We start from the raw sequence: 27,771 nt of genomic DNA, 5'->3' as shown, positions 1-27,771 counted from the left end.
AAAAGGTCTAGCAAACAAGGCAGCATGAAGATGCTTAGTCTAATGCTCTGCAGTACACAGCAATAAGCCATACAGTGTCTCAAAACAGGAAAATATCCAAAAGGAACCAAGCCTGGATTTACATACAGTTAGGAATTTTTGTGACCATATGGTGGGGCGGGGGGGAAGGGGGAAGAAGACCCAACCCAGGAGACGGAGCTCTTTCAGTACAGGGACAGTGTCTTAACCACTCCCATCTGAATGTTCTATACTTTATGTTACAGTATTAGTTGAAAAGATTATTAAACCAATGGATGTAAAAAGGGTTTTTAAAGTTTAAAGTTTCCCTGCCACATTCTTCCAAAAGGTTTTGGGGACAATCAGTAGCTGCATGCTTCTAATCGCCTGAAGTGGATGTAAGCATAAGCAGGACTTTATAAGAGTAAAACCAACTTCTCATGATACATTAGGAAGTGAAATAACATTGCAGAACATGGTTGGTTGGAAATCTCATAGTGGTGATAATAATTTTCCATCGTTGGAAACATATTTCTAAAAATATTTTGGAAAGCTTTAAATATGCAAAAGGCAGTTTTATAAGGGGAAACCATTGAAGTTAATTTAAACAACTGGAAATAAGTAAGCACTATTACCAAAAAATAAATTCTAAATTTCTATGTAAAAAATGCGCTATGGCCAAAAGCAAACATTTCTATCTTAATATTTTTTCATACTCTATCTTCATTGTAACACCATAACCTAACTGATACTTACAACTAAAGATACTTTAGTTATTTATAATTTACTAAATAAAAGTGTGTTAGTTGCTTGGTCGTGTCTGACTCTTTGGGACTCCATGAACTGTCGCCTGCCAGGCTCCTCTGTCCATGGAATTCTCCAGGCAAAAATACTGGAGTGGGTAGCCATGCCCTTCTCCAGGGGATCTTCCCAACCCAGGGATCGAACCTGGGTCTCCTGCACTGCAGGCGGATTCTTTACTGTCTGAGCCACAAAGGAAGCATAATAAATACTATTTACTATATACTATCCAAGGAATCAAAAATCTCTCTTTGCTCTACTGTGGTTGTTCAGCTCCTCTGTCCTCCACTATCTCCCCGAGTTTGCCAAACTCATGTCCACTGAGTTGGTATGATACCATCCAACCATCTCATCATCTGCCGCCCCCTTCTCTGCATTCAATCTTTTCCAGCATCAGGGTCTTTTCCAATGAGTCAGCTCTTCGCATCAGGTGGCCAAAATATTGGAGCTTCAGCTTCGACACCAGTCTTTCCAATGAATATTCAAGGTTGATTTCCTTTAGGACTGACTGGTTGAAATTTATTTCTTTATTTGTGTCTGCAGGTTTAATAGTTTGCTATGTTGCCTGCATTTTCTCATTTCACTCTCTCTGGCCAAGAACCAAAGTGGAAAGAATTCGCCCCTGGCCTGCCTTCTCCAGCAACAGCAGCATCAGGCCTTCAGGGTCCCTGTCACACCCAAAAGCCATGACTTCAGGTACTATGACCCTATCTTTCACAATTATTCTGGACTTTTATTCAAAGAATTCAAATATTTATTTTCAGCTTTCCAGGCTGGTTTTAATAGTGCCTCTTATCTGGCCATCAGCTTTTACTATTTAAATTCCTATCACCTTTTCTGAACTCTGGGTCTTTATTGTGTGATCTCTTCCACTGAGTATTATCTGATTTTTTAAAAAGACGAAAGGAATTAGTATTTCTATATTATGTTGTTGTTCAGTAGCCCAGTTGTGTCTGACTCTTTGTGACCTCATGGACTGCAGCACGCCAGTCCCCCCTGTCCCTCACCGTCTCCTGAAGTTTGCCTAAGTTCATGTCCACTGCACTGGTGATAATACAAAAACTTTTATATTATGTAGACTAATAAATTATAATTATTCAAGTAGATGATAGAAATGCTAAGAACTTGAACTAATCTTTTATTAAGCAATTAAAATGCTCTATAGACATAAGTAATATACTTTAGCATTGAAATAATCACCTATTATTTTAATCTACTGAATGAATTCTATTATAGTGAAATTAAATACAGCAAACATCGTTTTTATCATATCTTTAGAACAGAATGATCTTTGCATAGTGGAACAATGAACACGATGTTGCTTTTGGATTATACACACACACACACAGCCTACTCTCTTCTCCCGACCATAATAAGATATTCTTCACAGATACTGTACAAAGTCACATGGGCAAAAACAGGGACCTGTCAGGTTAGTTCTTCATTCAGTTCAGTTCGGTCACTCAGTCATGTCCGACTCTGCGACCCCATGAATCACAGCACGCCAGGCCTCCCTGTCCATCACCAACTCCCAGAGTTTACCCAAACTCATGTCCATCGAGTCGGTGATGCCATCCAGCCATCTCATCCTCTGTCATCCCCTTCTCCTCCTGCCCCCAATCCCTCCCAGCATCAGAGTCTTTTCCAGTGAGTCAACTCGTCTCATGAGGTGGCCAAAGTATTGGAGTTTCAGCTTTAGCATCACTCCTTCCAATGAACACCCAGGACTGATCTCCTTTAGGATGGACTGGTTGGATCTCCTTGCAGTATAAGGGACTCTCAAGAGTCTTCTCCAACACCACAGTTCAAAAGCATCAATTCTTCGGCGCTCAGCTTTCTTCACAGTCCAACTCTCACACCCATGCATGACCACGGGAAAAACCATAGCCTTGACTAGACGGACCTTTGTTGGCAAAGTAATGTCTCTGCTTTTTAATATGCTATCTAGGTTGGTCATAACTTTCCTTCCAAGGAGTAAGCGTCTTTTAATCTCATGGCTGCAATCACCATCTGCAGTGATTTTGGTTCTTCATTAAGAAAATCCAAATGTGTTAAAGAAATGACTAAGCAGCTACAATTTTCTACAAATTTTGCCTGACAAAACAGGCAAATAAGTTTGATGTTAAGGTGTGTTCTGTGATGTTTAAATGTGTTAGCTGCAGTGCAAGGATGCTCTCTTCAAGGTCAGAGCTCACATTCAGTGAGTCACCCCCGTCTATAATATAAGTGAATGGTTGTCTGTGCTCCTCTACAAATGGGGCCACCTCACCATGGGCATCTGGGTGTCTTCCCTCTCCCGTAACTGTTCAGCAACTGGCCAGAGTCCTCCATGGCGAGGCACAGTGAACACCTGCAGAGATGTTGGAAGAACAGACCACCCACGCAGGGCTTGGGAAGGGTTAAGCTCTGCTGTGTTAGCCCTTCAATCTCCACAGCCTCTGAGGAGCAGAAGTTGTAAAGATGTGGAGGGCGGGTGACATGAGCGAAGGGGGTCAAAGGGACCAACTTCTAGTTATAAAGTCAGTCAATCATGGGGATGTGATGTCAAACACATGGTGACTCTAGTTAATATCATCCTGTATATTTCAAAGTTTTTAAGAGAATAGATCAGAAAGTTCTCATCACAACAAAAAAAACTATGATGACAGATGTTATATAAATTCTTACATACATTATGATAGATGTTACTTATTGTGATCATTTTGCAATACAGGCAAGTATCAAATTGTTATGTTGTATACCTGAAACTAATGTGTTATATATTGACTATGTATTTCAATCCAAGAAAGTACAAAAACATCAAGTTAAAACAAGACAAAAGAAGGTATAAAGGCCCAAGGATGGTATGTTACTATAAAGTGTGATGTGTGCTCTTTGTCCACCCCCACCTCTGCCCACGGAGTGAAAGAGGGGAACACAAGCCCTCACCCTCAAGCCAAGCTGGAAAGGCTTCAAGGGACAAACACTGAGATCTGACTCTGGCCTGAAAAGTAACTCTAAAGGCTAAAGGCCGTGGGTGAACTGTCTCTACCTGTCAGCAGAGTTTAAAAAGGCTAGTCTGGGAGTCGATTCTTGTTTCCAGTGACAACAAAGGTGCTTGTTTCCCATTAACCAAATCAGGCCGCGTGGAACACAGCCAGCACGGGGCTGCTGTAAAAGACAGCTTCGCAGAGATTTCTGCACAGCGGGGTGGAGAGACCCAGCAGAGAGATGGGACACCAAACAGCGGGGGCCACGGGAGGGGCATCACTGACTCGATGGAGATGGGTTTGGGTGGACTCTGGGAGTTGATGATAGGCAGGGAGGCCTGGTGTGCTGCGGTCCATGGGGTTGCAGAGAGTCGGACATGACTGAGCGACCGAACTGAACTGGACTGAAGGGAGTGGAGTGCGAGGGCCAGCAGGGGGAGGCCCTAGGGAATCCAGAGAATAGTGGGGGAAGAGCCAGCTGAGGGTCTCTCCAGAAGCTCCCCAAGAACTGCATCTGCCACCCAGGGGCACCTCCACCGGCTGCAAACATCCCAGCAGGCTTCTCCCCAAACCCCTTCAGGCTTGCTTCCATGATGTCAAACTGGCAGAGGTGAGGGGAGACGGGGGAGCAAGGACGGAGGCCGCAGTGCAGCCCCGCTGCAGGGCCCGGGCTGCCGGCCGGAGGAACCCCACTCATCACAGTGCTATTCCTTTCGCTTTCATTCTGAACAAGACAAACAACCTACTAACTACAACTCGTTCAACAAGTTGAGCATACATACCATCAGTAACACCTCAGCTAACGCAGGTGGAGCTGTGGGACAGGGTGTAGGGGGCACACAGTTGTCAACACTTATTTAGTGTTATGTGTTGAACTGTGTCCCCCTAAAATTCATATGGTAAAGACCTAATTCCCATACCTGAGGATGTCGTCTTATTTGGAGATAGGATCTTCACAGAGGATTATAATCAAGCTAAAATGAGGTTTTCGGGATAAGGCTTAAGTACCTGGTATCCTTGTAAAGTGGAAAATCTGGAGATAGACAAACATACAGGAGGAACACCGTGTGAACATGAAGACAGAGATCAGGTTGGTGCTTCCAAGAGGCCAAGGAAAGCCAAAGATTGCCAGCGAAACACCAGAAATGAGGCAACAGGCATGGAACAGACCTCTGTCATCAGCCCTCAGGAGGATGTAATCTGACTGTCGACAATCTGACAATCCATCTCTGCTGTTTACGCCACCCAGTTAGTGGTCCTTTGCTGTGGTAGCCCTGGCAAATGAATGCACTCAGGATCACAGTTCTTCCATTTCTAACAAGACGTGTCTCTGGGCAATGGCACTGGCTGGTGGCTGTGCTAAGCTGGTTCCTTTCACAGATCTTTGAAACTCATATGTTTGAGACAAATTCAGTCAGTACTTGTCAAACCACTCTCAAAACTTGCTTAAGTAAAACCTGAGATCATCTACAGATTTCAATCAGAGCTATAAAAATTTCCTGACCTTAACTCTTGGTTTCAGCTAACAATCACAGGAAGAGGAGGTGAAGGGCTGAAGTGAGGGTGCCACGTGCCCTCCATGCCAGCAGCTGCCGTGCTCAGAGGGAGAGGAACGAGACAGACATGGTACCCGTGGAGATGAGGGACATCCTGCCACTGCTGCAGAGATGCTCAGAACAGACCTACTTCCATGCTTATCACCACTGCTGCCAGAATCACAGCACATGAAAAGGACGCTATTGAAGAGATTTTCAGTTCACTGATACAAACATCCAAAAAAGAAAAAAGGGATACTCCAAGCCTTTTTCTAACACTAGTCAGCCACCTTCTATCACAGCAGGACCAAGGACACTATGAAGCAGCCTGTTTTTTTAGCACCAAGTAAAAGTATTCATCCTCTTCAGAGTCTGGATTTATTCCAACTACCTTTGTATACCCCTTCATGGATCATTGCCTTGTTGTGGTGAGGGAGCTTGCATAACTCAATAATGCTACGAGCCATGCTGTGCAGGGCCACTCAAGACGGATGGGTCATAGCAGAGAATTCTGACAAAACATGATCCACTAGAGGAGGGAATGGCAAACCACCCAGTACACTTGCCACAAGAACCTCATGAACTGTACAAAAGGCCAAAAAGATAGGACACCAAAGATGGGTCCCCCTGGGCCTGAAGGTGTCTAACACACTAATGGGGAGGAGCAGAGGGAAACTGTCAATACCCCCAGAATGAATGAAGTGGCTGGGCCAAAGTGGTAAGACACTCAGTTGTTGATGTGTCTGCTGATGAAAGTAAAACCCAATGCTGCACAGAATAGTATTGCACAGGAACCTAGAATAGAATGTTAAGTCCATGAATCAAGGAAAACTGGAAGTGGTCAAGCAGTAGCTGCTAAGAGGGAACACCGACATCCTAGGAATCAGCAAACTAAAATGGATGGGAATGGGTGAATTTAACTCAGATGACCGTTATATCTACTACAGTGGGCAGGAATCCCTTAGAAGAAACAGAGTAGCCCTCATAGTCAACAAAAGAGTCTGAAATGCAGTACTTGGGTGCAACCTTAAAAATGACAGAACGATCTCAGCTCATTTCCAAGGTAAGCCATTCAACATCACAGTAATCCAACCCCACCACTGATGGCTGAAGAAGCTGAAGTAGGTTAGTTCTATGAAGACCTAGAAGACCTCCTAGAACTAACACCTAAAAAAGATGTTCTATTCATCATCAGGGATTGGAATGCAAAAGTAGGCAAGCTTGGCTTTGCAGAACAAAATGAAGCAGGGCAAAGGCTAACTGAATTCTGCCAAGAGAATGCACTAGTCATAGCAAATACTCTTTTTCAACAACACAAGAGACAACTTTACACACGGACATCACCAAATGGTCAATACCAAAATTAAATTGATTACATTCGTTGTAGCTGAAGATGGAGAAGCTGTATACAGTCAGCAAAGACAAGACCTGGAGCTGACAGTGGCTCAGATCATCAGCTTCTTGTAGCAAAATTCAGGCTTAAACTAAAGAAAACTGGGAAAAACACTAGGCTAGCCAGGTATGGGACTTTCCTGGTGGCTCAGATGGTAAAGCGTCTGCCTACAACATGGGAGACCCGGGTTCAATCCGTGAGTTGGGAAGATCTCCTGGAGAAGGAAATGGCAACCCACTCCAGTCTTCTTGCCTGGAAAATCCCATGGACGGGGAGCCTATTAGGCTACAGTCCATGGGGTTGCAAAGAGTCAGACATGACTGAGCAACTTCACTTCCTTTTTTTGGGCTTCCCTGGCGGCTCAGAGGGTAAAGCGTCTGCCTGCAATGCAGAAGACCTGGGTTCGATCCCTGGGTCGGGAAGATCCCCTGGAGAAGGACATGGCAACCCCACTCCAGTATTCCTGCCTGGAGAATCCTATGGATGGAGGAGCCTGGTGGGCTATATATAGAGTCCATGGGGCCACAGAGAGTCAGACACGACCGAGCGACTTAACTTTCACTTTCAGCCAGGTATGACTTATATCAAATCCTGTATGAATCTGCAGCAGAGGTAGTGACAGATTTAAGGGACTAGATCTAGTTAACAGTAAACAGTGTGCCAGAAGAACTATGGACAGAGGTCCGTAATATTGTTCAGGAGGCAGTGAACAAAACCATCCCAAAGAAAAAGGAAAGCAAGAAGGCCAAGTGGTTATCTGAGGCGGCTTTATGAATAGCCAAAGAATGAAGAGAAGCGAAAAGCAAGGGAGAGAGGGAAAGGTACATCCAATTAAACACAGTTTCAAAGAATAGCTAGAAGAGACAAGAAGGCCTTCTTCAATGAACAGTGTTTAATAGAAGAAAACAACAAAAGGGAAAAGACTAGTGATCTCTTCAGGAAAATTGGAAACATCAAGGGGGCTTTCTGCTCAAAGACGGTACAATAAAGGATTAAAAATGACAGAGACCTAATAGATGCTCAAGAGATCGAGAAGAGATGGAAAGAGTACACAGAAGAACTGTATAAAAAAGATGTTAATAAAGCAGATTACTGCAATGGTGTGGTCACTCACCCAGAGCCAGACATTCTGGAGTGCAAAGTCAAGTGGGCCTTAAGAAGCACTGCTTTAGTTATTAATAAAGCTAGTGGATGCGATGAAATTTCAGCAGGACTATTCACATCCCTAAAGGATGCCTTCAAGGTTTTGCATTCATTATGTCAGCAAATCTGGAAGACCCAGCAGTGGCCACAGGACTGGGGACACGCCCAGAGGGCTCTTATCGCTGGGCCTGAAGGGCAGACTTCTAATTAAACACACATCAAAGAGCTGACCACAGTGCTTTCCGGAGACCTGGGGTGGGTCCTATCTTCGTGTTCCCCCTCTGCCACACTCCAGAGCACCTGGAGTATATCCTGGAGTCAGCTTGGATGTGTGTCTGGTGCCCTGTTTTTTTGTGACTGCTCCCCAGGGGACACCCTTTGAGCGCCCAGCTCTGGAGGCCAGGGACATTTGTGTTCCTAGATCCCGTGGGACTGTAACAAACGCAAAGGTAGTTCCTGGCTGACTGCCACCCCCAGAGAATTGCACAGACAGCAGATGGAAACACATTTGTCTTTCTGAGAGGCAGGAGCTCTGGCCTGAGGGGCAGGTTTCAGGTTTGGCACACTTCCAGAGGCCCACAAAGGTGCTCCAAGGGGATGGAGGCTGGGGGACACCATCTTTCCCCTCTCTCTCTGCCTAACCCAAGGTTTTCAAGATCTTCTGCAAAGGAGGCTGCATATTTTTTCTGATGCCCCAGTTTTTGTGATGCTGCCACAGGACAGCTCCAGATCACCTGGCTCTAGCTGCCCCTGCAGGGCTGCATATATTAGCATACTCTGAAAGCTGTTACCTGCAGGTCTCGCTTCCAATTGGTGCTGACTGAGATCCTCTCCTACGCTGGCACGTCTTGGCACACCCTCAGCTATTAGCATCCATTAAAAGTAAACAGACTACTTAACAATCAGAAAGGTTTGAGAGAGAACCACAAGCTAGGGCAGGACTGAACAAGGTTCATCTCCTACATGGATCCACTCGTTCAGGTCTGGGCCCGATGGCTGTTTTATCTAATGCATAGAAACCATGACAGAGAGTCAAGGAAAAGGAAGAAATAGGAATATGTTCCAAAGTTAAGAACAAGATAAAATGTTAGAAAAATACTTCAATGAAACAAATATAAAAAATTTACCTGACAGAAAGTTCAAAATAACTGTCATAAAGATTCTCACCGAAATTGGGAGAAAATGGATGAGCACACTTCAGTAAAGAGTAAATGTAAAAAAGTGTGAACAACAAGACACAGAGCTGAAGAATAAAATAACTGATACAATAAAGAGGTTTAACAGCAGACTAGATAAACCAAGAGAAAGGATCAGTGAACTCAAGGACAGGATAGTGGGACTCTCTTAATCAAAGCAGCAAAAAGAAAAAAGAGTAAAAAAAATAAAGATATTTTAAGGGACTTATGGGGAAACTTATGGGAATGTTATAAATCAGCTGTTATATGTAAGCTCCATGGTAACCACAAAGAAAAATACCTGTAGTAGATAAAGAGAAAGGAATCAAAGCATACCACTAAAGTCTGTCAACAAACCACAAAAGAGAACAAAAAGAAGAAAGAAATAGAGAAAAAAGAGCCAGAAAATAGTTAACAAAACGGAAATACATCTGTATTTATCAATGATTACTTTAAATGTAAATGGACTAAATTTTCCCATTGAAAGATATAGACAGAGTGGATGAATGGATTTAAAAAAAAAACAAACAACCACCTATCTGTATGCTGCCTACAAGAGACTCATTTCAGGTATAATGACACAGAGACTGAAGGAGAGGGGACAGAGAAAGATAGGCCCTGCAAATGTAAATATAAAGAAAGCTGGGGTAGCTATACTTACATGAGACAAAGTAAACTTTAAAACAAAGACTGTAATAAGAGACAAAGAAGGGCATTACATAATGATAAAGGGGTCAACCAAATAAGAAAATATCTACAAATATTTATGTACCCAACATAGGAACACTTAAGTATATAAAGCAAACATTAACAAACTTAAAGGGAAAAACAGCAACACAATAACAGTTCAGTTCAGTTCAGTCGCTCAGTCGTGTCCGACTCTCCACGACCCCATGAATGACAGCACGCCAGGCCTCCCTGTCCATCACCAACTCCCGGAGTTCACTCAAACTCATGTCCACAGAGTCGGTGATGCCATCCAGCCATCTCATTCTCGGTCGTCCCCTTCTCCTCCCGCCCCCAACCCTTCCCAGCATCAGAGTCTTTTCCAGTGAGTCAACTCGTCGCATGAGGTGGCCAAAGTATTGCAGTTTCAGCTTTAGCATCAGTCCTTCCAATGAACACCCAGGATCGATCTCCCTTAGAATGGACTGGTTGGATCTCCTTAGGGACTTTAATATCCCACTTAAATCAACGGATAGACCAGCCATCAGACAGACTATCAATAAGGAAACATTGACCTTAAATGACAAGTTGAACATAAAAGACTTAACAAACTAGTACAGAACATTCCATCCAGAAAGCAACAGAACACACAATCTTCTAGTGCACATGGAAAATTCTCTGGGATAAATCCTATTATTAGACCAGAAAACAAGTTCTTAACAAAGTTAAGAAGACTAAAATAATATCAAGTATCTTTTCCAACCCAATGTTAGGAAACTAAAATTACAGAAGAAAACTGGAAAATGCACAAAGATGTGGAAATTAAACAACATGCTACTGAACAACCAATGAGTCAAAGAAGCAGCAAAAAAAATACCTTAAGACATATGAAAATGGAAATATATGCATGCATGCTAAATTGCTTCAGTCGTATCCAACTTTTTGTGACCCCATGGACTGTAACCTGCTAGGCTCCTCTGTCCATGGGATTCTCCAGGCAAGAATACTGAAGAGGATTGCCACACCCTCTTCCAGGGGATCTTCCTGAACCAGGAATCGAATGAGCATCTCTTATGTCTTCTGCACTGGCAGGTGGATTCTTTACCACTAGTGACACCTGGGAAGCCCATTATGGAATGCAGCAAAAGAATTCTATCAGTGAAATGCATAGCTCTAAATGCCTACCTCAAGAAACAAACAAAAAACAAAACTCACATAAACAACCTAAATTTACACCTAAAGAAACTAGAAGAAAATACTAAACTCAGAGTCAGTAGAAGCAATAAAATAACAAAGATCAGAGTACAAAAATGTAATAGAGACTAAAAAGGTAACAGAAAAGATCAGTGAAATCAAGAGTTGTTTCTCTCTTTGAGAAGATAAACAAAAAATGGACAAACATAGCTATATTCACCAAGAAAAAAGACTCAAACTTTAAGTCAGAAATGAGAGACATCAAAACTTATACCACAGAAATACAAAGAATTTTCAGAGACCACTATGAACAATTATATGCCAACAAATTGGACAACCAAGAGAAAACAGATAAATTCTTAGAAACATAAAATCTTCCAAGACTGACTCAAGAAGAAACAGAAAATATGAACAGAACAATTACTAATATGGACATCGATTCAGTAATCAAAACCTCCTAACAAACAAAAGTCCAGAACATGACAGCTTCACTGGCGAATTCTGCCAAATATTCAAGAAGAATTAATATCAATTCTTCTAAAACTCTTCCAAAAAACGGAAGAGATGAGAATATTTAAAAACTAATTTTAGCTCATTGTTGACTGGGGGATTTTTGCAGAAACTAACACCTGTGGCCAGTGATTTTTATTTTGACTGGCCAAAAATTAAGTCTGTCAATTCACTAACACTTTGTGGGTTATTACACTCAATAGTTACAACTGACACCTCTGTAAAGTCTCCTAATTGTCATAAAATATTGTCTCCAGTCCACTCTTCTGTAGAAGCAATGGAGCATTCTCCAGCACCATTTCATTTTCACTTGCCATATCAGAATCAATCAGTAAGGGTTTTTTTGTCTTTTTGTTGGTCTACTTGTCACAACTGTTCTCTGAAGAACTATCATCTTCTGAGACATTAATAATCAGAGAAAGTATCTGCATAAAATTTACTGAACAATTCTTCACTCAAAATTTTTCATTGCATCATTTTTGAAAATCTTATGTTTATTATAACATACGCAAGGTTGAAACCAAAAGTGATGGAACAAAATGTGGATGATAATAATAAATTGTATGATTATTGATGATAATCATAATGAATTCTTGATCAATTTTAAGCTCTAACAAGTTCGCACAGTGATATTAACTGTATCACTCTCTAAAAACATACTGATATGTGATACATCTCTGGTTGATAAATGTTCGGGTAACAGAAGATGAAGTAACACATCTCCAGTCAATAAAGTGTTCAGTTCAGTTCAGTCACTCAGTCGTGTCCAACTCTCCGCGACCCCATGAATCACAGCACGCCAGGCCTCCCTGTCCTTCACCAACTCTCGGAGTTCACTCAAACTCATGTCCACAGAGTCGGTGATGCCATCCAGCCATCTCATTCTCGGTCATCCCCTTCTCCTCCCACCCCCAACCTTTCCCAGCATCAGAGTCTTTTCCAGTGAGTCAATTCGTCACATGAGGTGGCCAAAGTATTGCAGTTTCAGCTTTAGCATCAGTCCTTCCAATGAACACCCAGGATCGATCTCCCTTAGAATGGACTGGTTAGATCTCCTTGAGGTACAAAGGACTCTCAAGAGTCTTCTCCAACACCACAGTTCAAAAGCATCAATTCTTCGGCGATCAGCTTTCTTCACAGTCCAACTCTCACATCCATACATGGCCACGGGAAAAACCATAGCCTTGACTAGACGGACCTTTGTTGGCAAAGTAATGTCTCTGCTACCAAAATCAGAGAAAGATGCCACAACAAAAGAACAGGCCAATATCACTGATGAAAATGGATGTAAAAATCCTCAACAAAATACGAGCAAGCTGAATTCAATAATACATGAAAAGAATCACACATAATAATCAAGTGGGATTTATTCTAGGGATGCAAGTATGGTTCAACATCTGTAGCTCAATCAATGTTATATACCACATTGACAAAATAAAGGATAAAAACCATATGATTATCTCAATAGCAACTAAGTGTAAGTTGCTCAGTCGTGTCTGACTCTTTGCAACACCATGGACTGTACAGTGTGGCCTGGAATTCTCTAGGCCAGAATACTGGAGTAGGTAGCCTTTGATGCAGAAAAAGCATTTAAGAAATTCAACATTCATTTATGGATATGTCTCAACAGAAGAGAGGCCATAATGTGCCTCAACATAATAGAGGCCATAAATGACATGACCACAGCTAACATACACATCAGTGAAAAGCTGAAAACTTCTCCTGTAATATCAGGAACAAGACATGGATGCCCACTCTAACCACTTTTATTCAACACAGTATTGGAAGTCCTAGCCAGAGCAATTGGGCAAGAAAAAGAAATAAAAGGCATCCAAATTAGAGAGGAAGAAGTAAAATTGTCACTATTTGCAGATAATATGGTATTATAAACAGAAAACCCTTAAGACGCCACAGAAAACTGTTAGAACTAATAAACAAATTCAGTAAAGATCAAGAATATAAAATACATAAAAATCTATTGCATTTCTCTACACTAATAACAAACTATCACACAAAGAAACTAAAACCAATCCAATTTACAATTGCATGAGAGATAAAATACCTAGTAAAAAATTTAACCAAGTAGGTAATAGGCCTGTATAGTGAAAACTATAAGACACTGATGAAAAGAATTAAAGATACCAATAAATGGAAAAATACTCTGTGATCATGAGTTGGAAGAATATTGTTAAAATATCCACACTATCCAAAGCAATCTACAGAGTTCATGCAATCTTGATAAAAATTTCAATGATCTTTTTCTCAGAAATAGAATAAATAATGCTAAAATTTATATAGAATCACAAAAGATCCTGAGTAGCCAAAGCAATCCTGAGAAATAACGACAAAGATGGAGCCATCACACTTTCTAAATTTAAACTAATTACAAAGCTACAGTAATCAAAATGTATGGTATTGGCATAAAAACAAACACATATATCAACAGAAGTGACAGCCTAGAAACCATACAAATATGGCCAATTAATTTATGATAAAGAAGCCAAGAATATATTAATACAAAGGGAAAAGGACAGTCTCTTCAATAGTGGTGATGGGAAAACTGGATAGCCATATGGAACAGAAAGAAACTAGACCACTATCTCATACCATACACAGAAAATTAACCCAAAGTGCAGTGAAGACTCGATAGTACCTAGTGTAAGACCTGAAACCATAAAGCATCTGAGAAAACACAGGTAATAAATGTCCTTCACAAAAGGCTTGGCTCTGGGTTTTGAGATCTGACACCCAAACCAGAGATAACTACAGCAAAAAACAAACCAGTGGGACCACGTTAAACTAAAATGCTTTAGCACAGCAAAGAAAACCATTGACAAGGCAGGCCACTGAATGAAGGAAAATATTTGCAAATCATATGTTAAGAGGTTAATATCCAATTTATATAAAGTCATATAGCTCAACAGCAAGAAAATCAATAACCTCATTTAAAACACAGAGAATCTGAATAGACATTTTTCCAAAAAAGACAGAGATGGCCAACAGATCAAAAGTGTTCAACATCACTAATCATCAGTTCAGTTCAGTTGCTCAGTTGGGTCTGACTCTGCGACCCCATGGATTGCAGCACGCCAGGCCTCCCTATCCATCACCTCCGAGTTTACTCAAACTCACGTGCACTGAGTCAGTGATGCCATCCAACCATCTCATCCTCTATCGTCCCCTTCTCCTCCCGCCTTCAATTTCCCAGCATCAGAGTATTTTCCAGTTAATCAGTTTTTCGCATTAGGTGGCCATAGTATTGGAGTTTCAGCTTCAACATCACTCTTTCCATGAATATTCAGGACTGATTTCCTTTAGGATGGACTGGTTGGATCTCCTTGTAGTCCAAGGGACTCTCAGAGTCTTCTCCAGCACCACAGTTCAAAAGCATCAATTCTTTGGCGCTCACTTTTCTTTATAGTCCAACTCTCACATCAATACATGACTACTGGAAAGACCATAGCTTTGATTAGATGGACCTTTGTCGGCAAAAAAATGTTTCTGTTTTTTAGTATGCTGTCTAGGTTGGTCATCGCTTTTCTTCCAAGGAGCACACATCTTTTAATTTCATTGCTGCAGTCACCATCTGGAGTGATTTCGGAGTCCAAGAAAATAAGTCTGTCACTGTCACCATTGTTTCCCCATCTATTTGCCATCAAGTGATGAGACCAGATGCCATGATCTTCATTTTCTGAATGTTAAATTTTAAGCTGGATTTTTACTCTCCTCTTTCACTTTCATCAAGAGGCTCTTTCTTTAGCTGCTCTTCACTTTCTGTCATAGGGTGGTATCATCTGCGTACCTGAGGTTATTGATGTTTCTCCCAACAATCTTGATTCCAGCTTGTGTTTTATCCAGCCTAGCATTTCGTATGATGTACTCTGTATAGAAGTTAAATAAGCAGGGTGACAATATACAGCCTTGACATACTCCTTTCCCAATTTGGAACCAGTCTGTTTTTCCATGTACGGTATTAACTGTTGCTTCTTGACCTGCAAACAGATTTCTCAGGAGGCAGGTATGATGGTTTGGTATTCCTATCTCTTGAAGAATTTTCCACAGTTTGCTGTGATCCACACAGTCAAAGGCTCTGGTATAATCAATAAGGCAGAAATAGATGTTTTTCTGGAATTCTCTTGCATTTTCTATGATCCAACGGATGCTTGCAATTTGATCTCTGGTCCCTCTGCCTTTTCTAAAACCAGCTTGAATACCTGGAATTTCTCGGTTCACATATTGCTTAAGCCTGGCTTGGAAAATTTTGAGCATTACTTTGCTAGCATGTGAGATGAGTGCAATTGTGCGGTAGTTTGAGCATTCTTTGGCATTGCCCTTCTTTGGGATTGGAATGAAAACTGACCTTTTCCAGACCTGTGGCCACTGCTGAGTTTTCCAAATTTGCTGGCATATTGAGTGCAGCACTTTCACAGCATCATCTTTCAGGATTTGAAATAGCTCAACTGGAATTCCATCCCCTCCACTAGCTTTGTTCATCATGATGCTTTCTAAGGCCCACTTGACTTCACATTCCAGGATGTCTGACTCTAGGAGAGTGATCACACCATCGTGGTTATCTGGGTCATGAAGATCTTTTTTGTATAGTTCTTCTGTGTATTCTTGCTACCTCATCTTAATATCTTGTGCTTCTGTTAGGTCCATACCATTTCTGTCCTTTATTGTGCCCATCTTTGCATGAAATGTTTCCTTGGTATTTCTAATTTTCTTAAAGAGATCTCTAGTCGTTCCCATTCTGTTGTTTTCCTCTATTTCTTTGCACTGATCACCGAGGAAGGCTTTCTTATCTCTCCTTGCTATTCTTTGGAATTCTGCATTCAGATGGGTATATCTTTTCCTTTTTTCCTATACTTTTCACTTCTCTTCTTTTCACAGCTATTTGTAAGGCCTCATCAGATAGCCATTTTGCTTTTTTGCATTTCTTTTTTCTTTGGGATGGTCTTGATTTCTGTCTCCTGTACAATGTCACGAACCTCCATCCATAGTCCATCAGGGACTCTATCAGATCTAGTCCCTTAAATCTATTTCTCACTTCCACTGTATAATCATAGCGGATTTGATTAAGGTCATGCCTGAATGGTCCAGTGGTTTTCCATACTTTCTTCAATTTAAGTCTGAATTTGGAAATAAGAATTCATGATCAGGATGAACCACAGGCAGCTCCCGGTCTTGTTTTTGCTGACTGTATAAAGCGTCTCCACATTTGGTTGCAAAGAATATGAGCAATCTGATTTTGGTGTTGACCATCTGGGTGATGTTCATGTATAGAGTCTTCTCTTATGTTGTTGGAAGAGGGTGTTTGCTATGACCAGTGCATTCTCTTGGCAAAACTCTATTAGCCTTTGCCCTGCTTCATTCTGTAGTCCAAGGCCAAATTTGCCTGTTACTCCAGGTGTTTCTTACCTTCCTACTTTTGCATTCTAGTCCCCTATAATGAAAAGGACATCTTTTTTGTGTGTTAGTTCTAGAAGGTCTTGTAAGTCTTCATAGAACCATTCAATTTCAGCTTCTTCGGTGTTACTGGTCGGGGCACAGACTTGGATTACTGTGATACTGAATGGTTTGCCTTAGAAACGAACAGAGATCATTCTGTTGTTTTTGAGATTGCATCCAAGTACTGCATTTTGGACTCTTTTTTTGACTATGAGGGCTACTCCATTTCTTCTAAGGGATTCCTGCCCACAGTAATAGATATAATGGTCTTTTGAGTTAAATTCACCCATTCCAGTCCATTTTGGTTCGTTGATTCCTAAAATGTTGATGTTCACTCTTGCCATCTCCTGTCTGACCACTTCCAATTTGCCTTGATTCATGGCCCTAACATTCCAGGTTACTATGCAATATTGCTCTTTACAGCATTGGCCCTTGCTTCCATCACCAGTCACATCCACAACTGGGTGATGTTTTTGCTTTGGCTCTATCTCTTCATTCTTTCTGGAGTTATTTCTTCACTGATCTCCAGTAGCATATTGGGCACCTACTGACCTGGGGAGTTCATCTTTCAGTGTCCTATCTTTTTGCCTTTTTATACTGTTCATGGGGTTCTCAAGGCAAGAACACTGAAGTGGTTTGCCATTCCCTTCTCCAGTGGACCACGTTTAGTCAGAACTCTCCACCATGACTCATCTGTCTTGGGTGGCCCTACTCAGCATGGCTTATAGTTTCATTGAGTTAGACAAGGCTGAGGTCTATGTGATCAGATTGGTTACTTTTCTGTGACTGTGATAAGAATGATGGCTGATATTCACAAGTGAGAGAATCAGACAGAGGGATTGGGTCACTGGAGGGTCATCTTAGAATTCTGCCTACCACACAGTGTTTTGGGGGTAAAGTTGATCCTGCTTTGCAAATATGAGAAAACTAAATTCCCAGCTGGTGAATGGGAGAAAGTGTGAGCAACCCCTCATTAAATTCAAAGGTTCAAACTCAGGCAAAAAAAATTGGCTCCCAACCACAGGCAAGCTAAAGTTCTCCTATGTAAAACATAATTTTGGGTGTTATAAAAATGTGCTTCCTCATGCCCTGAATCGTTACTTATTAGCTCCCAAATGTCCAACTGCATAAGATGGTTGGAGTTTGAGGATGCTCTGGGTGATGGACAGGGAGGCCTGGAGTGCTGCAGTCCATGGGGTCACAAAGAGTCAGACACGACTGAGCGACTGAACCAACTGACTGACCAAATGCTAATTGTCAAATCAGGGCTAATCATGTCCCCTGTGTCCCTGAACACAGAATTAACACAATGCTGTGAGGTTAAGTGAGTTTCCTTCTCTAGGCTGCAGAAATTTATTTTTTATTTTTTAAATTTTATTTAATTTGAATTTCTTTTTTTTTTTAATTGGAGGCTAATTAGTTTACAATATTATATTGGTTGGTGGTTTTGCCATACACTGACATGAATTTGCCCTGGGTGTACATGAGTTCCCCCTCCTCAACCCCCCTGCCACCTCCCTCCTCTGGGTCATCCCCACATATCAGCCCCAAGCATCCTGTAACATGCATCGCCCCTGAACTGGCGATTCGTTTCACATATGATAATATACATGTTTCAATGCCATTCTCCCAAACCATCCCACCCTTACCCTCTCCCACAGCTATAAGCAAGGTGAAAAGACAGCCTTCAGAATGGGAGAAAATAATAGCAAATGAAGCAAGTGACAAAGGATTAATCTCCAAAATATACAAGCAGCTCCTGCAGCTCAATTCCAGAAAAATAAATGACCCAATCAAAAAAATGGGCCAAAGAACTAAACAGACATTTCTCCAAAGAAGACATAAAGATGTCTAACAAACACATGAAAAAATGCTCAACATCACTCATAATCAGAGAAATGCAAATCAAAACCACAATGAGATACCATTTCACACCAGTCAGGATGGCTGCTATCCAAAAGTCTGCAGAAATTTAAAATGGTCCTCCAGGAACAATCACTAAGAGAATTAAAGCCTGCTCATTTGTCATCTCCCAACTAACTCAACTGTGCGTCCAGTCTGTTATATAGCAATTGCTTTTGAAATGTTCAATTAACTACTTTTGTTATTCAGAATATTGCACATCAGCTTTACCTCCCACTGAAGACATGAACATCAGAGTGAGCTCAGTGGGGCTCTCAGTCAGTCAGTCAGTCAGTCAGTCAGTTCAGTCGCTCAGTCGTGTCCGACTCTTTGTGACCCCATGAATCACAGCACGCCAGGCCTCCTGAAGAAAAATGAAATGACTGATTTAGGCATAGAAAGTACTTTAAAAACCTAATTCAACATATTCTGCTGAATTTATGAACAGATTCAATTCTGTTCTATTTATGAACAGAAATTATTGGTGCAGATTAAAAGCATTTGGTATAAAGACTGAGAAATAGTTTTGCTGGCATTTCTACATGGGAGGTAGTATTATCAATTCTATCTACCAGCTCTTCAACATTTCCTACCAGGCGTGGAATGGTTTTTTTGGATTAAGTACAAAATGAACTGTGTTCCTCCGTTGTTTTAAACCAGGGAATAGTAATGCTGAAATATGCTTTAAGTGACTGAGACTTTCATGCTGAGATCAAATTTCTGTGGAGTTAGAAAATATATGGGAAGATAATGGAAATTTTACATAGAAATATGCATGTATCTATATATTATATATGCATTATATATAAATATGCACTCTTGTCTCAGGAACTGTGATGGATATTTTCTGTCTGTCTCTCCAGATCCCTCCCTACCCCTGTCCCACCAGCCCTCTGCCCTGAAAAATGACAAAGGCTGACCCCCTAGCCTTCTGGTTTGGTTAAGCCAAAGGGAAAGCATCATTCACTGATGATTTATACTCCTCCTGTGTGCTCTATGCTCTACAGCTGTCTGTCTGTTGTGCTTATTTAATGAATATGTGAACCGTCCCCATTATGAACCAGACACTGCTGTAATATTTGTAAACATTAGCAATTTTCCTAATTACTTTAAAGGGCAGATTTTATGTTCAACCCCAATTCACAGATGAAACTGAGGAACAGAGAGGCTCAGTGGCTTGAGAACTAGGGAAGGGAAGAGCCAGGATGTGAACTGAGGCAGCTTGGCTCAGGAGCCTCTGTTTTCAAGCACTGTGTTTGGCCACCCGTCATGAAAAGTAGTGCCATCAAAGCAAAAGGCTTTGTCGCGATGAGTGAGGGACTGTATCATTGCCCTAATGACCTTCATTCAACATGTTTTGCTAAGAATAAGCTAGAAAATAGATTTTAGGGAGAAAAAATAACAACATGAACGTTTTCAAAATTACTCTCAGTATTTAATAACCCCCAGCTAGGTATGTTGGAGAAGGAAATGGCAACCCACTCCAGTGTTCTTGCCTGGAGAATCCCAGGGACAGCGGAGCCTGGTCGGCTGCCGTCTATGGGGTCACACAGAGTCGGACACGACTGAAGTGACTTAGCAGTAGCAGCTAGGTATGTACCGAATACTCTGGATGTTCTACATGTTATACAGTCCTACATACAGGAAATTCTACTATCTGTCTCCAGTGTAAAATACACACAAAAAATAACAATAGTTTCTCATACTCTGAAATAACATTTCATTGTCCCAGTTGCGCTAAAATGTACGAGAAAACATGTCTGGAATATTTTGAAATAACGTTATTAGAGCTATATCTGCAACCTCAAAAAACTATGCAGGTGGTGCTGTCACTCAGTCACAGAAGATTGATGGTCTGAACACGGAGAATAAGCATGTGTAATGTGCAGCTGCCACATAAGAATTTGGTCGTTAACGAGCTCAAAGCACCACCACAAAGAGATATTCAGTCAGCAAAAAAAACTGTCTGCTCAAATGTCAGCAAAAAGAAATCCCTAGAGATGGCAACTGTACAGTTTAACATCTACTAGTAAATGATTTTAGCTCATTGTATAAAGGCATTAGAAAATTTAGTATTTAATACTGAACATTTTTTTCTTGCACAACAAAAGAAAAATACAAAACTTGCAATTACTAAAAACACATACTTGCTAAAATGCTAGACACAGAACCAGAATCAAGAGGCAATAATCTGTGCAAGTAGGAGGAAAATACTGAGGATCTGTTGTGTGCCAGTAGCTGGATATATTCCATATTAAAAATTAAATATTTCATATTTTTGATTAAAAAAATTTCATGTGATCTGTATTAACAGCATGAAAAGTGGGCTTGTTCCCTGCAATTTATTGATGAGAAACTGACTCCAGTTAAGTAAATGCTCCAAATCACTGTCATTGAAGAATAGACCCTAACACAGGTTGTTGGACTTCTCCAAGCCTGGTGAACTTTCCACTGGTTTGCTCATTGTCTCTTAATGGAAATCCTCCTGAATTCCAGAGCCTACTGCATTTACTTTAGGTATTAATTTTACCATTGACTATCTTCACTGCACTAAAATCACCATCAATAAACAAATGTATACATGTAAGCTGAAGCTAAAATAAGAGCTCAGAATTTAAAAATCGAGAGTCTCTCAAAATTTTCATTAAGCAATATGTTTAAGAACATCTCATGGTTAAGAATATCTGTGTTCTCATTAGTCTGACAAAGACATAAAACTGTCAGTTAAGAAATTCCCTCAAATTGTGTACCTTCTCAAATGCAGTGCCTTCAAAGTAACCATTATCCTGAAATTACTGTAGATTTCTTTATAATTTACTCTTTCAAAGCACTTCCTACACTATTTCTAAGCACTACACTATTTCTATTTCACTTTCCTTCTATATCGACCTTAGAAATCTGCTTCTAGCAAAGAATATGTCAAAACTATAACTTCTGAGGTTTTAGGTCATAAAAAGGATAGCTTCTATTTGACTCTCTCTAGGATCCAGCGAATCTCTAGAGAGCTCACTCTTGGGGAAGCCTGCCACCATGCTGTGAAGATGCTCAAGCAACGCGATGGAGAGAGAACTGAGGCCTCCTGCCAACAGGCCGTCTGTGAGTCAGTTTACCTTAGAGTGGCGCCTTCAGCCCCACTCAAGCCTCCAGTACTGCAACTTCAAATCCACCTTCAGTGAAAAGTGAAAGTGGCTCAGTTGTGTTCACCTCCTTGCAACCCCATGGACTATACAGTTCATGCAATTCTCCAGGCCAGAATACTAGAATGGGTAGCCTTTCCCTTCTCCAGGGGATCTTCCCAATCCAGGGATTGAACTCAGGTCTCCCTCACTGCAGGTGGATTCTTCACCAGCTGAGCCACCAGGGAAGCCCAAGAATACTGGAGTGGGTAGCCTATCCCTTCTCCGGTGGACCTTCCCGACCCAGGAAACGAACCAGGGTCTCCTGCATTGCAGGTGGATTCTTTACCAACTGAGCTACCAGGGAAACCCTGAAACCTTCAGTGAAGTACCCAGCTAAGCCACTACTGAACTCTTTACCCAGAAAGTGAAGTTGCTTAGTCATGTCCGACTCTTTGCAACCCCATGGACTGTAGCCCACCAGGCTCCTCAATCCATGGAATTTTCCAGGCAAGAGTACTGGAGTGGGTTGCCATTTCCTTCTCCAGGGGATCTTCCCAACCCAGGGATCGAACCCGGGTCTCCCGCATTGCAGGCAGACGCTTTACTGTCTGAGCCACCAGGGAAGCCTAAAGGAACTGAGGTAATATATACAGTCAAACCACTAAGTTTTGGGCATTCTGTTACTCAGCAATAACCAATAATGTGGGCCTCCCAGGTGGCGCTAGTGGTAAAGAACCTGCTTGCCAATCCAGGAGACATAAAGAGACGCGGTTCGATCCCTGGGTCCAGAGGATCCCCTCGACAGCATGACAACCCACCCCAGTATTCTTGCCTGGAGAGTTCTATGGACAGAGGAGCCTGGTGGGCTATGGTCCACAGGGTTGCAAAGAGTCAGACATGACTCAAGTGACTTAGCACGTGTGCACACAACCAATAATGTACTAACACAAAAAGGTCAGTGCTGCTAAGTCACTTCAGTCGTATACGACTCTGTGTGACCCCATAGACGGAAGCCCAAGAGGCTCCCCCGTCCTTGGGATTCTCCAGGCAAGAACACTGGAGTGGGTTGCCATTTCCTTCTCAAAAAGGTCAATAGTTTGGTCAAAAAAACAAGGTGCAGAACATTATGAGCCTATTTTGTATATTCATTCCACAAATAGTGATTATTTCTAGGGAGTTACTGAGAAGGGAAAGGGAGGAAGGCATTAGATCTTTTTTTATCTTATACGCGTTTGTATTGCTTGAAGGATTAAGTGCAAGCATTATTAATTTCTAAAAATGCTTAAGAACTTTAAAAAAGATTTCAAAAATAAACATGAAATTTTAAACCAACTGAGATTTTAAAAAAACTTCCTCTCACCCCTTGTGAAAAAGAAGAACAAAATTACTTTAATATTAGACATATTGCTAACAAGTTCTATTTTGTGGTTTCCTAGTTGACTGCTGATTAAAAGCAGCAAATGGAGGAGTGGGTATCAGAGGGAAGCATAATGCCAATACAAAGACATGACAGTTGAGTCTGTTAGAAAAAAGGAGAAGCTAAAATAAGCCATCTGAAGCCACTCAAGTGCAGGAACAAAGACCCCTATGTGTCTAGAAGCCTCTGAGGATATAACTGCCTCACAAGACTATGATTACAGAAGCAATGTTTATAAAGCAGTGAGCAGCTTTTGAACTGTTCCATGTACTGAATTTTACTTTACCCCACAATAAACCTCAAGGCATACAGAAGTATTTTTACTGATGTTTTACAGATCTGGAAACAAAGCCAGGAAGTGCGTGGAGCCAAGGCACACAGACCCTGAATTCCATTCTGAATTAGAACTTGATTACACAGATAATGCTGTTTATCTGATACGGAAACGGGACAGGGTCAGGCTTATAGATGCGGGACCCCATCACTTCAGCCAGAATGAGTGCTCCCTCCAGACCATGCAACTGCACAGACTGCATGCTCACTTGCTACCTTTTCAGAAAAGGTCTTGGGGAAAGACAGACAAACCATCGCATCAGGGGTTTCTGGGAAACACCAGGGGCAGAAAAATCTGCTGAAAATTCAGAAGTAGTAATGAAAAAATTTCTAATCTGTATCAATTGGTATTCTCAAGATGGTAGAACAGGTATCTAATTATCTGTCAATCAATACCTGGAGATTTTGAAGAGGCAGCCAGGTATGTCAGAAAGAAACCCCCAGTTTTCAAACCAACTCCTGGGCTTCCCAGGTGGCTCAGATGGTAAAGAATCTGCCTGCAATGAAAGACACCCGGGTTCAATCCCTGGGTCAGGAAGATCCCCTGGAGGAGGACATGGCAACCCACTCCAGTACTCTTGCTTGGAGAATCCCACGGACAGAGGAGCCTGGCGGGCTGCAGTCTATGGAGTCGCACAGAGTTGGACACGACTGAGCGGCTAACGCTTTCACTTTCCTTCCTGTGCTCAAACGGTCATGCAATTATTTTCTAAGTGTACAACGTTTCCTCATCTCTCAAATAGGGAAAACAATGCTTAACTCATCTGGTTATCATGCAGAATCCAATAACAAGGGTGAAGAACCCGCATGATGCTTGGCAGCCAGAGGCTACCATTGTTACCACCACCACCCTCACCCTCATTTCACAACAGGGAACACATGACTTAAGACAGCCTGGACCGTCTTCCAGCCCAGATCCATTCCCTTCCCCACACCTTTCCTGACATCATGTCCTCCAGTGACAAATCTGTTCTTCCTCACTCCATTTTTGAATGTCACATCCACTCAGACATGTTCAAGTGCTATTTCCTTCAAGGTTTTCCTAACTGAAGGTAATCTCTCCCTCCTTTGAGTGTGTTTTTCTACTAAGTACATTTTTGATTATAGCTATTTTGATTCTTCATAGAACTGTTCAACTTACTACTTTTGGAAGTAAATTCCAAGTATCATAAAGACAGTGTCTATATCCAGTTGGTCTCCACAACTCTCACAGAATCTGGCACACTGCCTAACACATATTAGGTTCAAAAGGAACCTTTGATGAGTGGATGTAAGAAAAGAATATCAGAGGCTTATGTAGCAGAATTATCACTGAACTCTGACAAAGGTCAGCTAGGTTTTCATAGCTTTGAGTCTAAGTAACTATGTGGTTATTTAGTCACAAAATCTTGTCTCTTTGCAACCCCATGGACTGTAGCCTGGCAGGCTTCTCTGTTCATGGGATTCTCCAGGAAAAAGTACTGGAGTGGGTTGCCATTTCCTTCTCCAGGGTATCTTCCCGACCAAGGAATCAAACCAGGGGTTCTTCCTGACCCAGGGATCGAACCCGCATCTCCTGCTTGGCAGGTGGACTCTTTACCACTGAGCCATCTGGAAAGCCCCTAAGTAACTATAGCATTCTATCAGAACTCTGACTTCTCACTCTTGAGCATCTGGATCATTCTTAACAACAATAATTCATATATATATATATATATATATAGCGTTTATGATGTGCCAGGCACTGTTCTAAATCCTTTACATGTATCAACCCACTTAATCCTTACAACAACCTGAGAAAGAAGTGTTAGAAGAAAACTGAGGCACAGAAATTTCAATTCTTTTCCTTCTAACTGTGTAAGAAAAAGAAGACTAAGGAAAACTCAGATTGGTAAAAATAGGAGCCAACAATTTTAAAAAGCTAAAACGGGTAAGGAGAATTTATTAGGTGTTGCAAAGCTCCTCATAGTTTATCTCAGTAATCTCCATAAAACTTCTGTCAGTTAGAATTAGTTCTATGGTTTATTTTTCACTCTTTTCCTATTCATATTTCAGTGATATTACTATTTATGTTTTCCTCAAGGTAAAAGAAGTTTCTACTATCATAATCAATTTCCACTGATCTACTGAGATACTTTTGCTTACTTCTAACTAAACAGTGTCAATATCAAGTAAATTGTCTCCCTATCTCTAGGCAATGAACTTCCAGAGGGACTTAACTTTGCCTGAGGTCAACTGTCTTGCAGCTAACTAGTGGGATGGACAGAGCATATATGAGATTTTAAAGCAGAACAAAAAATGCATTTAACCAAAACCCTGTCTTGAGTAGAAAATAATGCAAGGTCAGTTTAATACTCTAATACTATAATATCCCTACATACAAAGATTGATATATAAGTTTTCACTATCTCAGCGAAGTTATAAAATTTGTCTTTGACTTCATTAATAATGGAAAACCCCAGGAAAGTTTACACCCAAGGTATGTGAGGATTTTGATACGCCTTTTGTTGCTATTGTTTAACACTGAAAGTAAAATTCCTTACTAGAGTATGATGATAAAGACTAAATGAGCATGTGGCCTAGTGTTTACAAAGGCTGTTTTATTCCCTACTTATTGATTAAAATCTGTCTAATACATTTACAATTAGAAATCTTCTATTTTGTTTGGCGATATCCTGATTACTATAAATAGCAAATAACTGATGTATATGCCTAGTCACAAACCTTTTTATTAACTGAATAGCCAGCTGTGGATAAACAGTTTCATGTCTGGGCATATACAACCAGTTACGTGCTAGTTTATAATAGCTGGGACGTCACCGAGCCGAACGGAAGTCTTCTAATTTTGTGAATGTGTCACTGTCTACTGTGGAATGCTTCAACTTGCAGAATTAAGCTGCAGGGTTTTGGTCTTTAGCAGGTTCTCTTTTCATAACCTTCAGTCTGTGGCTGGAACTTACTACATGTCTCTTATCCACACTCTGTATCAAGCTAGAGTGCTGACCAACATTGTTATTCACAGCTGGCTTAATGTCCTAAGCAGTACTACCCGCCTCTCTGTCCCCGTAAAGGTCTGGGTGAGGGCTGGGAGGAAGGCGGCTTGGTCCTTCTCCACAGCTGGTTTCCTTAGGGCTGCTCAGCCCTCCCTCTTCCTCTAGGTACGGTGGGGGTCCCCACCCTTTTCCTCGTGGACTGGAGGGCCCACATGTGCTCAGAGACTTTGAACAGTCCCCTCTGTGCACAATCACTCACCCTGGGTGAGACCATACACCTCTGGGACAGGTCCGCATAAATGGAGCATGCCTGACCACCTTGGGGCGCTCACCGAGTTCGTGGCCGTGGGGCAGCATTGAGCAGTGATCACTGCTCTTCAAGGCTAATGGCACAATGTTACCCCAGCACATTTCAATTAATTCCTGTTCCGTGGGCTTTTTGACTGTTTGAGTTTCACAAAGCTGCCCCAGGTCCCTTCTGAAGTAGTACCTGACCAACTAGGGGACAAGAACTATGAGGGACAAGGAGAAAGGTAGAAGCGGCAGAACAAGAATAGGGTGGGTAAAAGTTCTAAGGAAACAGACTTAAAAAAAAAAACTCTTTGTTTTTCCTTTTGGCTTCCCTGGGTCTTCGCTGTGGTGCGTGGGCTTTCTCTGGCTGCAGCGGGTGGCTGCTCTCCAGGTGCGGTACACAGACTTCTCACCATAGTGGCTTCTCTTACTGCAGAGCACAGGCTCCAGAGTTTAGGCTCAGTAACTGTGGAGTGCGGGCTTACTTGGCCCATGGCATGTGGGGCTTCCTGGACCAGGGATTGAACCTGTGTCCCCTGCATTGGCAGGCAGATTCTTAACCACTGCACCACCAGGGAAATCCTAGGAAATAGCCTTTAAATGTAAACAATCTACCAGTTCATTCAGGAAGACAAAGAATAGTCTCTCTACACAGAGATGTAGAAAAGAAGAATAGACATATACCTTCTGAGAATTATCATGGTAACTTTTTGGCAATACATACTTCAAGTATAAAAACTTGCTGAAAAAAAAATTGAAGCAAACAAGAAAAGGGATTCTAGATTATTTGTACTCCATATCAGGAATTACTGGTCATCTGGACAATTTATAAAGCTAAATTCCAATGAGGGTCAGCAAAATAGCCCATGGTTAGTAATGGGCTAACTTATAAAGATAAGTGAAAAA

At 41.5% G+C, this 27,771-nt stretch overlaps 1 protein-coding gene across 10 annotated transcripts in view; it reads right to left on the bottom strand.

Moving 5' to 3' along the window:
* Positions 1 to 27,771, bottom strand: part of TMEM123 (transmembrane protein 123) — a 90,227-nt gene that overhangs the window by 7,765 nt on the left and 54,691 nt on the right. The gene's annotated exons all lie outside the window — the stretch shown is intronic.

The sequence above is a fragment of the Moschus berezovskii genome, chromosome 14 (genome assembly GCF_049115385.1).
Source record: "Moschus berezovskii isolate FMDL1 chromosome 14, NW_MosBer_1.0, whole genome shotgun sequence".
Taxonomy (NCBI): Eukaryota; Metazoa; Chordata; class Mammalia; order Artiodactyla; family Moschidae; genus Moschus; species Moschus berezovskii.
Note: the sequence above shows the minus strand (reverse complement) of the source record. Positions and strands in the feature narration are given on the sequence as shown.